Here is a 12,856-nt window from a genome sequence, read left to right as displayed (position 1 = left end):
AGAGCCATGGGCATCCCTGCAGGGACTTCCGGGAGGTTGGGCAGCATCAGCATCTTTGTTGTGCTTGTGTTAGCCGACCGGAGGCTGCCACGCACAGGCAGATCCTCTTTGTCCACTTACCCAAAGTGGATTCGACTCTCTGAGAGAGTTCTGCCCACCTTCAGCAACCTCCCCCAACCACTCCTCACCCCTGAGCTCCCCGTCCCACCCACCCCGTTTCTAACACCCAAAGGTGCCAGGGTCGGCATCTTTCACTATGTCCTATAGATGTTACATCCCTCGGGCACATTCTATTGCTTTCAGAGCAGGCGATGGGTCCTCAACTCCTCAGGAATCTATTATCTGCCACACAGAAAGTGTTAAGGCATCTTTATAGATCCAAAAACTGACACGGAATGTCAGATGGAAAAGAAGGTAACGTAAAAGAAATGTAGAGACAGGAAAAAGAAAGGCTATGCGCAAGGGGAAGAAATAGAAAACCCAGTGTCAGCCCATCCGTGCCAGAGATCCTGTCTTAAGTGACTTTGACTCTGTGCTTCCGTTTCCTGATCCCCAAAGTTGAAATAACAATACCACCTACTCCCTAAGCTATTAGGGGCTTTAAAGAGCTCATGACTTTTTTTTTGTAAAGTAGTTAGCACAAGAACCAGGGAGCCTGCAAACAGTACGTGTAAGCATTTTCAAAAGAAAACAAAAATTAAATAGCAGAGTAAGGCCCACAGGGCTGCCCAACTGGGCTAGGCTGTGTCGGGTATGGGGCAGTCGCTGGAACCTACAGACCAGCAGGGGGAGGAGGGGACATTCAGGAAGAGCTCTCCGTTCTGGTTTGAAGGTCCTGGGAGTTACCAGGTCCTACCACGAGCTGGATTCCACTGGAGAGCTCCCAGGGCTAGGCTGTGGCTTCTCCGGTTAGCCCAGGGTGGAGCAGTTGCCGGGCACGCTGGCGCCAGGCCTCGGGTGGCTGCAGTACGGATGAGGGGACAGCCCTGAGCTCCGCCCCCTGCCTGGCTGCCCAGAGCCTCACGGAAAGTTACTGCGTGCTAACGTGGCAGAAGCCCTGAGCTGCCAAGGGCTGCTGCTGCTGCTGCTCCTGCTGCTGCTGCTGTGCTTGCTGGGATCCCAGGCAAGGCCCTCAGCCCAGTCTAATCTCCACATGTCCCCTGCACATAACCGTATTTTCTCTGCAGTTACAACACTTTGGGGTGAAAGGAGGACAAAAATATTTCAGCTAGTGACACTAAAGAGGGGAGCTCAAATCTTTGCCCTAAGACATCCCTAAAACAAATGCACCCCCTGCCTCCCCCACCCCCTGCGTTATCTCAGGTACTTTCCTCTGATGGATTTTCAAAAATCAGCTCCCCAGAGGCTTCTGTTTGTCTGTTTGCTGACTTGTTTTTGTTTCATTCATTCACTCATTCATTAATTCATCTTTGAGGCAGGCTCTTCTGTAGCCCAAGGTGGCCCTGAATTTGATCAGCAGCTGAGAATGACATCGAATTTCTGATCCTCCTGCCTCCACCTCCTGAGTACAGAGATTGCAGACCGGCCCAGTTTCCTTGGTGCCGGGGTTCAGGAACACTATGCAAGCACTCCAGCATCTGAGCTCTGCCCCCAGCCCCCTGACTCGTTTCTAGGAAGCAGCTTCTAAACACCAATTATCTGCCATCCACCCAGCAAGGCCCCAAAGGCCTGAGAAGCTCACGGCGCCATGTGCAGACAGAGTGAATGGCACCGAGAAGACACGAAAGGCTACCCATCAGTACACGCCGAGAGGCTGCAGGGCGCTGCACAGGCTTGCAGGGGGGTCTTGTTAGAGCAGCGCTTTGAAGAATGACTCCAGTAAGGGGGCCACCAGGTGAACAAGTGGCCTAATTAGGCTGTGGTGCACACTTATCATCTGTCCCACACCTGCTTTTTCAAGGAAGGCTTTAAAAAAAATACAGAAGCAGACAGTGGGCTGAAGAATAGCGCTGTGTCAACACCACCTTCCCCGAGTACGATCATTGTACAGGGGGGTTTGCAGAGAAATGCTGTGTTCCTAGAAAGTCTACACAGCAAAGATAGCAGAGGGGAGTGATCTCCTGCCTGCAGGACCCACAGTGTGTGCAGGTGTCTGTGTGTGTGTGTGTGCGTGCGCGCACACGCGCTGAGTGATCCTGTCTCAAAAAATATGGTGGAGAGTGATTGAGGAAGACACCTGGTGTTGACCTTTGGCCTCCGTATATGAACTAGTGCGTCTGCATTCGCACACACAGGCACGCAACACACCTGCGTATGCACGTGCACACATTTCAAGGAATAGGAACGCTACATTATCAGTGTTTAAGACACAAAGCATTCTCTTGCCAGTACTCTGAGGAGTAGCAGCAACACTCAGGCAACAACTCACCGAAGTCTGGGGCCCCCGAGGGGTACCTGTCTTCTGTGCTCCCCTCTTTACCTCTCCGCTTTTCCTTCTATCCTGAAACCTTGAGATTGGTAGGCCGGCTGAAAGGGTTGAGACTGTAACCAAACCTGCAAGAGGCTGGTCTGCACGGGCTCTGGAGGGGAAGGACCAGAGGACCCGGGTTGTGCCCTCACAGTAGAGGCATCCCCTAGGATGCTGAGGAAGGAGATCCATACAGGGTGGGCAGTCAGCTCAGTAAGGACTGGGATCTGGCAGACAGTTCTGCAGGACCTGATCAGCATGTATTATAAAAATCAGGAATCAGGGCAGGAGAGAGCTGGTTCCGCAGCTAAGAGTTTGTATCACGCTCTCGGAGAGGACCTGAGTCTGGTTCCCAGAACCCACACTGGGCAGAGTCACAGCCCCTAACTCCAGCTCCAGGGGAATGGAGCTTCCACACTCTGTAGGTACCTGTGCTTACATGTGTATACCTCCATGCACACACACACAAATGTATAATTAGAAATCAGATAAATCTTCGAAATATCAGTAGTCAAAATGGAAAATAGTAACAGCTGCTGCTCAGAGTTTTCCAGGGCTTGCTAGGCTTTAGAAAATATTTAATACCGAATCAAGCTGATTCGCCCTCAATGCATCCACGCCATAGTCTATCCACAGTCCTGCGTTCCATATGTTGGTGGGAGTCCCAGAGAGCCAGTGGAAGGGTAATTCCAGGCAGCTTCACCCAAGAGCTGGGTCTTGCTTATGAAACCACACTGCACTAGGCCCTGGTTAAGACAAATAATTTCTCAAGCTGCACGGGGGCGAAGGGGGCGAGGGGGGGGGAGTGAATTCAGCATGATCATATGGAGCGGCAAGATGCCAAGATGCCAGGGATGTTTGTCTTTGATAGTCAGTGTTATTTGTCTATCAATTTACCAAGAAGCCCAACTGTTGGTTGCTTCTTCTTGACCCAGCATAACCAGTCTGAGCTATGTGTGCCTAACATGGAGCCTTTGCCACCCAATAAATATAGCTTTGCTGTGCCTTGTGTTCTGTATCTGAAATGTGAGAGCATGTTGGCTAACATTGTCGCCACCGACTTCCTTGCTCAAAGGCTGACATTCTTCTGCGTGGGGTTGGGGTAGGACACAAGGGTGTAATTCTAGGGCACTGGAGAGGGTAGAGTGAAGCAAGGTAAGATGACAAGCTAGGGCCCGAGAGACGGCTCAGTGGGCGAGAGCCGCCTGCTGTGCAAACGTGAGGGGCCTAGGCTTGAGACTCATTATAAAAAGCGAGGCGCGGCTGCACCTGCCAACGACCCCAGCAATGGTGCGTGGAGCTGGGGGCGTCTCAGGAGCTCACTGACCAGTCAGCATCACAGAAAAGGCGGCTTCTGATCCAGTGAGAGCCCCCCTGTCTCAAGGCAACAAGGTAGAGGACGCTCGAGGGGGGAACCCAATGTTCCCCTCTGGACTGCTGCGCGAGTACATGTGCCCAGAGAGACGGAAAGACAGGCAGATGGAAAGAGAGAGGCAGAGCGGCAGAGATGGACAAGGCAGACAGAGACAGAGACAGAGAGTGAGAGACCTAGAGAAGAGGACCCCAAACGACACCCTTTACGGTAGAATAAAACATTATGCATGAGGCTGGGTTTTCTAGCCACACGGTATGGTTTGACACTGGAAGGCTACATGAAGTCTGAATTAGATGGTTTTTTTTTAATTCCTTTCCCTTTTAATCCCTCCCCACCCTTTCTGTTCCTCCTCCCCTTCCTTCCCCTTCTAACTGGGTCACTGGGACTTGTTTGTCATATTGATCCATTTTCTCTGATAGTAAATACCAGAAAGACTCCAATTGGAGAGGATCCAGCAGCCCAAAGGCTTGAGGACAAGTTCCGGTCTCCCCGACACTTCCACAGAGCAGCATCTTGTCTGTTAGCTGCTTACACACGCATATATGACTACTTCCTGGAAATGTGTCCACCGGAGAGCAGACACCTGGAGTGGTCAAGGGGCAGCATTAGTGTGAGCCCCGTGATGGCAGCTTGGTGCTTTCTCCCTTGCCTTTCAGACCATCTGGGTGGTGGCTGAGATTTATTTCATTTCTGTTTTCCGCTCATGTTCAGCGGTGCTCTGGGGGAACTCCGAGAGGACAGTGAACAAATATCATCAAGTGCTCTGCGATCTCGGGCGAGGCGGCTTTGTAAGTGCTCAGAATCGCCAACTCTTACCAGCCCTGGTGCCAATCGCCCTTCGTATCATCGGGGCTTTGGAACAAGTGACTGAGCAACAAATGGGTCCTGGCATGCTGACAACAGCAACTGTTTCTGGAAAGAGTAAGAAACCTTCTAAACTCCAGTAGCCTCAAGGGTTAGTGCAGACATCTGCCTAAGGACCACTTTTGAACGTTCTTTGTTTTTCAAATCAAAACCACCAAATACCAAAACCGGTTGCACTATGGGAAATTAATGAAATAATTATATATATATGAAGAAACAAGCTCCACCAGAGAGACAAACACTTACTCCACAGTAGCCAATCCATTTCCCCATTGTTCTAGCCACTCTCATTTAGGGAAATTATCCTACATATCTATTTGCATATGTGCAAATGATACACGTTCAAGGATATTCGGTGTGCGCTTACACAGCCCACAGGCAACTGCAAAGTGGATCAGTGGGGAGCTGAAAAGCTGCCAATGTAGCCATAAAGTGGGATATTACACAAGTGTAGTAAAAGCCAGCTATGCCTGCCTGGACTGCGATGGAGTGACCACCAAGTCAAAGACAGGACGCTGCACACAAACACACACATACATCAATATATGTTCAACTTCACCCTGATGTATAGTCATACAATCAATTTCTGGAAAGCTGCATAGAAACGGGTAGCCGTGAAGGAAGAGAAAAGGATCAGTGCATATACATGTGTGACAACGGTCGTGAGGAAGCTCATAATTATACAATTCATGCCATTAAAAAAGAAAGGAAAAAGGTGGCTCTATGGGTAGAGTGCTTGCCGTGCAAGCAGGAAGACTTGAGTTATCAGTCCCTAGCATCCACTTACAAATTTGGGCAGGACGGTATGCACCTGAAATCCCAGCATGGGGAGAGGCAGAGACAGGAGGATCTGCAGGGTTCACGGGCCAGCCAGCTTAGCTGGGTCAGGGAGCTCCAGGTACAGTGAGGCACCTCGACTCAAAAAATAAAGTGGAGAGTGGTATAGGAGGACACCTACGTTGACCTCTGGCTTTTACCTATACATGCTCACATGGGGACACACACACACACACACTCATACACACACACACACACACACTCAGTCTCACACTCACACACTCATATACTCTCACACACACATACATTCTCACACACTCACAGAACTCACAGAACTCACACACACACACACACACACACACACACAAACACACTGATAAAAAGAAAGAACACTGTATCCCACAGCCATGCCCTACTCAGGAATGAGCGCAGTGATGCTCAGGCATCGCTCTGGGAGATGGACTTTGCAGCCATCTGGGGGTAAGGGGACATAAAAAGCATCTCCAGAGCTCTACCATGCTCTTTCCTGGGTCCCCACAGCCATTGTTTTGGAGATAGAGATGACGCTATGTACTCCCCGCCTTGGCCATCCCATCTCTGTGCCCATACACGTCCCCAGCTCCCCACAACTTAATCCAGGCGAGCAGGCTTATTTGAACCAACCTTCTCTAAATCAGAACTTCCCTGAGCTGTAGAAGGCACGGTCACACACTTTTGAGGATTCAGGGACCTTCCCTGATGTACTCACAAGGAAATACAGTAATAAAAGAGTCCTTGGGGCCCAAGGTCCTCGTTAGACTGTGCCAAGCACCATTGATACACATCTGTTTAGGGTCAACACCGGGGATTGCGGCTCTCTCCTTTCCCTTCCCTCCCCTCCTCTTTTCCCCTTTCTTTTTCTTTTTAAAACAGATTTAAGTTTTAATTATGGTGTGTGTGTGTGTGTGTGTGTGTGTGTGTGTGTGTGTGTGTGTGTGTGTGTGTACATGTGCCTGGGAAGGCATTGGATCCCTAGAACTGCAGTTGCAGGTGGTTGTGAGCTGTCTGATGAGGCTGTCGGAAACCAAACTTGGGTCCCCTGCAAGAGCCCCTGTGCACTTAACTATTTCTCGCGCCCTCCTTTCCTTTTTCCTTTTGTGTAAGGAACTTAGGTTCACCGAGCTAAGAGAAAGTTCCTGCAAGGATGCATATGGGGGGGGTGGTATGGGGATTTACCTTATACAGTTCTTGCGGGAATTTAGTACGCCCAAGAAAGCATTCTTGAGAATAAGGTTGATGGAGCACCTTGGTGCCCACGATAGCGCTCAGGGCTTTGTGAAAATTTTCTTTCACCCGCGCCATCCCACAAGGATGTCATGGTTTATGGCCCAGACCTCACAACACAGTTGACAGGTCACTGGCATCATGGAACAGGAGGTCCAGGCTGTTTTCTGTTTCTTTTTAAAAAAGAATCTATTGATTTTTTTTGTGCACGTGTGTGTGTGTGTGTGTGTGTGTGTGTGTGTGTGTGTGTGTGTGTGTGTCTGTGTTTATCTGTATGTGCATAGGTGTGTGCAGTGCCTTCAGAGGCCAGAAGAAGACAACGTATCCCTTGGAGCTTAGGGGTGGTTGTGAGCTGCCTGATATGGGTACTGGAAAGTGAACCCATACCTTCTGCAAGCATAGCAAGTGCTCTCAGAGTTCAGAGCGGCCTCCCCGGGGCCCTGTCAGCTGCTTCTCAATCTTGTGTCCATGGAAGAAGCCTCATCTTCTGGTGCCTGCTGTGCTAGCCACCTCCGCTTCTCTGCCCACCCTGGCACTGAATGGCTTGCTTCCTACCCACAGGGCCACTCATGGATTCTGCGTCCTGCTTCCGGCAGCTGCTGTGCGATGCTGCACGAAGCAGCTTCCACCTCCATCTCCCCTCTCTGCGTCAGCTGCATCCTAACAACGAACTCCTTTTCTTAGACCTGTTCAAACTCCCAAGTGAGAACCAGAGAGACCGTTCTGTGTTGGAGGTCAGCCACTCGGGCCTAGTCGTCTCCCAACCTTCAAGCCGACTGCCCCCTGCCCCAGGCTCCTGCTTTGCTGTGCTCAGCCTCAGGTTTGAAGAGCAGCGGGCCACACGGGCTGGTCTCTACTCTCTTCCTCGAGGATTCTGGGATACTGCGACACTTCAGTCAGCAGAGCGCAGTGCTTCTCTCAGGGGTGTAGGTGTATGTATCTACCTGCCAGTGGTGTCAGTTGCCTGCAGCCTTGAGTCATGGCTGACCATAGAGCTCTTGCTTCAGCTCCCGTCACTTTATCCTAGTGACTGAAACCCGTGGCGTTTCCTGGGTCTCTACACATCCGGAATCTGTGCCTTCTTCCTGAGTGGTGCGGAGTCCGAGGCTATCAACAGTCGGAACAGATGGCGGAGGAGAATGGAGAGAGAGAGAGAGAGAGAGAGAGAGAGAGAGAGAGAGAGAGAGAGAGAGAGAGAGAGAGAGAGAGACAGAGACAGAGAGAGAGAGAGACAGACAGACAGACAGAGAGACAGAGAGAAACAGAGAGAGAGTGTGTCCTGGTGGGCACTGATTCACAGGGCCTGCAGATTAGCTTGCAGGGCAACAGGATCCTAGCCAAAACACAGCCAGCCCTCTGGAACAGCAGTCCAAATGTAAGGATCCAACCAGGTGCATGTGGAAAGTGTTTGAAAACGACAATGCGTTTGCCTTGTCATGGCTTCCTAAGAGCAGGAAAAGCAGTTCCCTCGCTATACTTGGCCTCCGGAATAACCCAGGGAGAGGATTTGAAGTGTATGGGAGAGGAGCACTTGTCACCAAATCGGATGACCTGAGTTCCGTCCTGGGACTCTTCTCCTTCTTCCTCTTTTGAACACTGGGTGCCTTTTCAACCATCCTCTCCCAAGTCCGAGTTAACCTTTTCTGGTCTGGCCTTCTCTGTCCTTCAGGCTCCTCTTAATCCCTCAAATCCCAGCTGAAGGCACTGCCCTGTGTAGTGACTTCTCCTCTACATCTGAGGCAACCATGCCTTCCCCTCCAGCTACCTCAGTACCTACACATCTGTGTTGTTGCCTTCATCAGGCTGCGCTGTAATAAGTATTTATTTTGGTTGTGCATGCTCTGTAAAGCACAAGCTTACACAGGGCAAGGCCCGTGCCTCATGAATGTATTTACTTATATATTAGCTTAAATAAAGTATCTTTAATTGACCATAGCAGTCGCTAAGGCAGGGGGCTCATGAGGCCCCCACTCTTCTGTGAGTCTCTGTAGGCACTTAATGGTTGTGGGGGGGGGGAGGCGGGGGGGGGGAGGGAGAGACATTTTAATCAGTAGTGTGGCCACTGGTATGAATCCCATGTTCCTGTAGATGACCTCTTACCCATGTTCCTGTAAGCAACCCTAATGAAACTTATTGGGTAACCAAAAATGAGTGAGTGAATGAACGAATGAATGGGTCGGTGAGTGACATGGCAGGAACAGGTGACTCGCTGAGAAGAATCATCAGGGACGGGAGGCAGGAAAGCGAGGGCTGTGAGGCATGAATACGATCAAGCTACACTACGTCCATGTGTGAAAATGCCATAATGAGACCCATTAATAGACACGAGCATATATAACTCACATAGGCCAAAATGCCATAATGAGACCCATTAATAGACACGAGCATATATAACTCACATAGGCCAATAAGGGCCTTTCAAAAAGTACCTTAGGGCTGGGTGCAGTGGCACACACTTTAAATCCCAGTGCTCGTGAGGCAGAGGCAGGCAGAGCTCTGTGAGTTCCAGGCCAGCCTGGTCTACATAGTGAATTGTACGCCAGCCAGGCTATCCAGTCAGATCTTGTCAAGAACAAACAAACAAATAAACAAACACAGTATCTTAGAGTAGTTTTGGATTTACAGAGAAGCCTCAGAAAAAAAAATTAGGACAGATGCCCTGTGTGGCTTCACTGTGGTGTTAACACCTCGCTCTGCTGTAGTAACACTGTTACAACTGAGGCACCCAAACCAGGACGTCCACCACCTATTACAGGTCACAATTTACTTAGCCTTTGCTAATTTTTAACCCTTTGCCACTTTCCTGTTCTAGGACACCACTGGGGTCTCATGCGACATCTGCCGCCATCGTGTCTTCTAAGCCTTCTCTGGGCTGTGACAGCTTCTCAGACTTAGTTTAGCTCTGATGGCCTAGGCAGTGCTGAGGCTGGGTAGGTGGCCCTCAGTTTGAGTTTGTCTGCTGCGTGTTCATTTTTAGGAGGCAACGCTGAGCTCCATCCCTGCCTGGCACTGCACGTGCTACCCAGCACGGCTCAGACGTTGATCGATGTTCGGCGAACTGCAGAGAGTGCATTTCTTCAGCACGTCTAGAAGGAGAAGCCAGGAAGATGTCCTTCCCATGATGAAGTGCGAAGCCCAAGCACCATAAAGCCTGTCCACCCAGGTGGACAGTGACAGGCAGAATGTAATCATGTGCCCATGGCAGCAGGGGGCGTGTTTATCAGGGTGAGCGACATCTATGTGAGTGACTGGAGGGTCTGGAAGGTGGGGAGGCTGAAAGCGGTCTTCCCTGAGTAAGGCTTGGTTCTTGGGCTCTGTCCACGGTCTGGAAAGCGTGTCCCTCCCTCGTTTCTTATTGGTTGATTTCTCATGTTTATCTTAGGTCTATGTGTGTTTTGCCTGCATGTACGTCCAGGCACCACATGCATGCAGTGTCCTTGAGGGTCAGGAGGGATCAACATGAAAGCTTCTGGAACTGGAGTTAGAGATGGTTGGGAGCCACCACGTGGGCGCACCTAGTGACTGAGCTATCTCCCCAGCTCCTGATTTTCCATTTCTCAAACTTGACATCTTGACTAACCTTGGCCCCACAGACCCTCCTTATCTAAAGGTACCAATGACCACCACTGACAGCACCCGGTCCCTTTCTCCCATAGCTCTTGCCAGTGTTTTTAATGATGGCTGTCTTGTTTCCTCGCTGCGTGTCTCCCCAGTGAGTGTCTAAGATCCCCCGGGGCAGGCTGTGAGCTTCAGGTGCACCTGCAGTGCACACACTGGGCGCTGTTATCCTGTTGATTCAATGAGTGAGTTGGTATTGAATACGACAGAGAAGATGTGAGGGAGAGACAGGACGAGGTGAGATCCACTGACGTAAGCCGTGCTGAAATGGAGCAAGCGTGAACTGGGTAGGCAGCTGGGACCCAGCCAGGTCATCAGAGGAATCACAAGAGTGTCAGGTCATCCCAAATGGGGTGGCATAATTTGGGCAAAGGCCAGCAGTGTCCTAGGTGTAGGCCTCTTGGAGGTACAGGTCATCCAGTAATTTTCCATCTTGAGATGGCTGAAAGAGCCTCACAAAACACAGACGGAGAGGTTAGGGGCAGCGGGGGGTCAAGTGGCAGAGGTTATAGGAGGATCTGTCTAAGTTAACGCCAAGTTCCGTGAGAAAGCTCCTGGAAGGCAAGAGTGCTTCCTAGTTTAACTTCCTGATGTTTCCACGAACCCGGGAAGAGAAAGGAATATTACCAGATGCTTCTGAACCAGTGAGGGGGGATGGAGAGCCCGTGGATTTGCTGCAGGGCCCAGCATTAGAAAAGGAACCCCACTGTACAAGGAGACCCGGAGCAACGCAAGGGCGGGCTCCAGAACTCAGGATGTGTGGCCCCTTAGAAATATCAAACTTTAGTCTGGGGAGGTGACTCGGTGCACAGAGTGCTTGCTGCACAGCATGAGGGACTGTTTGGATCCCCAGAACACTCGTGAACTTGAGTGTAGCAGTGAGTGTCTGTGGTCTCGGTGCTCCTCCTGTGAGACGGGACCAGCCCCAGAAGTTTGCAGACTAGCTAACCTGGTGTATAAAGCACGGAACACAGAGACCCTGTGTCAAATGAGGTGGAATGTGAGGACTGACACCTGACACCTAAGGCTGCTCTCTGGCCTCCACACGTGGGCTGTGGCACCTATGTGCCTGCAAACACACACACACACACACACACACACACACACACACACACACACACAGACACACACACACACACACACACACACACACACACACACACACACACACAATCTGATCTTTTTACCGTACTCTAACTGGTTACAAAGGGCAGAATCAGTGTGTGTGTATATTTTCCCCATCCAACCAGTTTCAAAAGGCAATGTTTGCTGTAGAATCTAACAGGGAAGCACCCACTGGGAAGGAGCTTGGCGGGCAGAAAAAGAAGCAGCTCCAAGAACGGCAGCAAGCCAAGCTTTGTGCAGCCACGGGAAGGATTAGGATGGTCGAATGCTTCTTTTTTTTTCTTGCATCCAACCCTGAGGAACAACTTTGAAAGTGGAAGGAAACCATGCCTTGCGTGGATGGGAGTCCGGGCCGTGGAGTGGGAGGGAGTGTCCTTCACGACAGCTCACCAGGCTCTTGGGAAAGACCAAACATGGAGTCCAGCTGCCCTTCCCTGGACAGGTAGGGGCGGTCATGGGAAGACACAAAGATTGGCTGCATTTAGACATCAGGGGGTCAGAACTGTAGGCTAAGAAGGTTGTGGTTGTTATTTCTAATCCACAGTCTTTGGGCCCTGCGGCCGGGGTGGGGGGGGGGTTGGTGGTGGGAGAGGCCTGTGTGTGTAGTTCAGGAATCCCCCTCCTTAAATCCCTAGGCACTTGGCTCCACAGTCCTTAGAGCCCAGTCATTCATACGTAGAAGAGAGAGGCTGATGCCCTGGCAGCGACTTGACCTCCCCAATGTCCCCGTGAGACACGGCACCTGAGTCAGGGTAAAACTTCTCACCCAGCCTTCTTCTTCGCTCAGTCCCAAATATCTCAGGATGTCATGAGGTGACTGGCTACAAAAACGGGCCCTGGTGCCCCATTTTGATTTTTCACTCTCATTTATTTGCATAAATACAACACTGCTTACCCTTGTGACCCAGACACAGTTTTTGTAACAATCTTGAGGTGACGGGGGAAAATAATCATACATAGATAGATAGATGATAGATAGATAACAGATAAATAGATGATAGATAGATAGACAGACAGATATATAGATGGTAGATAGATAGACAGACAGATATATAGATGATAGATAGGTGGTAGATAGATTATAGATAGATAATAGGTTATAGATAGATTTTAGATAGGTGATAAATTGATAGATGAGAAAGAGGGAGGGGAGAGAGAGAGAGAGAGAGAGACAGAGAGAGAGACAGAGAGAGAGACAGAGAGAGAGACAGAGAGAGAGAGCAGCTGGCGGGGGCGGGGGCAGGGGCGGGGCGGGGGCAGGGGAGAGAGAATGCAAGGCTGTGGAGATGGCTCAGTGCGCAAAGCACTAGTCACACAAGTGTGACCTCTACATCCCAAATAAAAGCTGGGCAGGCAGGAGGCAGAGGCTGGGTATCCATGGAGCAAGCCGCCTACCCAAAGCAGTC

At 50.6% G+C, this 12,856-nt stretch overlaps 1 protein-coding gene across 3 annotated transcripts in view; it reads right to left on the bottom strand.

Moving 5' to 3' along the window:
• RORA (RAR related orphan receptor A) overlaps positions 1 to 12,856 on the bottom strand; it is a 764,431-nt gene that overhangs the window by 137,638 nt on the left and 613,937 nt on the right. The gene's annotated exons all lie outside the window — the stretch shown is intronic.

Source organism: Acomys minous (assembly GCF_964271855.1).
Source record: "Acomys minous genome assembly, chromosome: 5".
Lineage (NCBI taxonomy): Eukaryota > Metazoa > Chordata > Mammalia > Rodentia > Muridae > Acomys > Acomys minous.
Note: the sequence above shows the minus strand (reverse complement) of the source record. Positions and strands in the feature narration are given on the sequence as shown.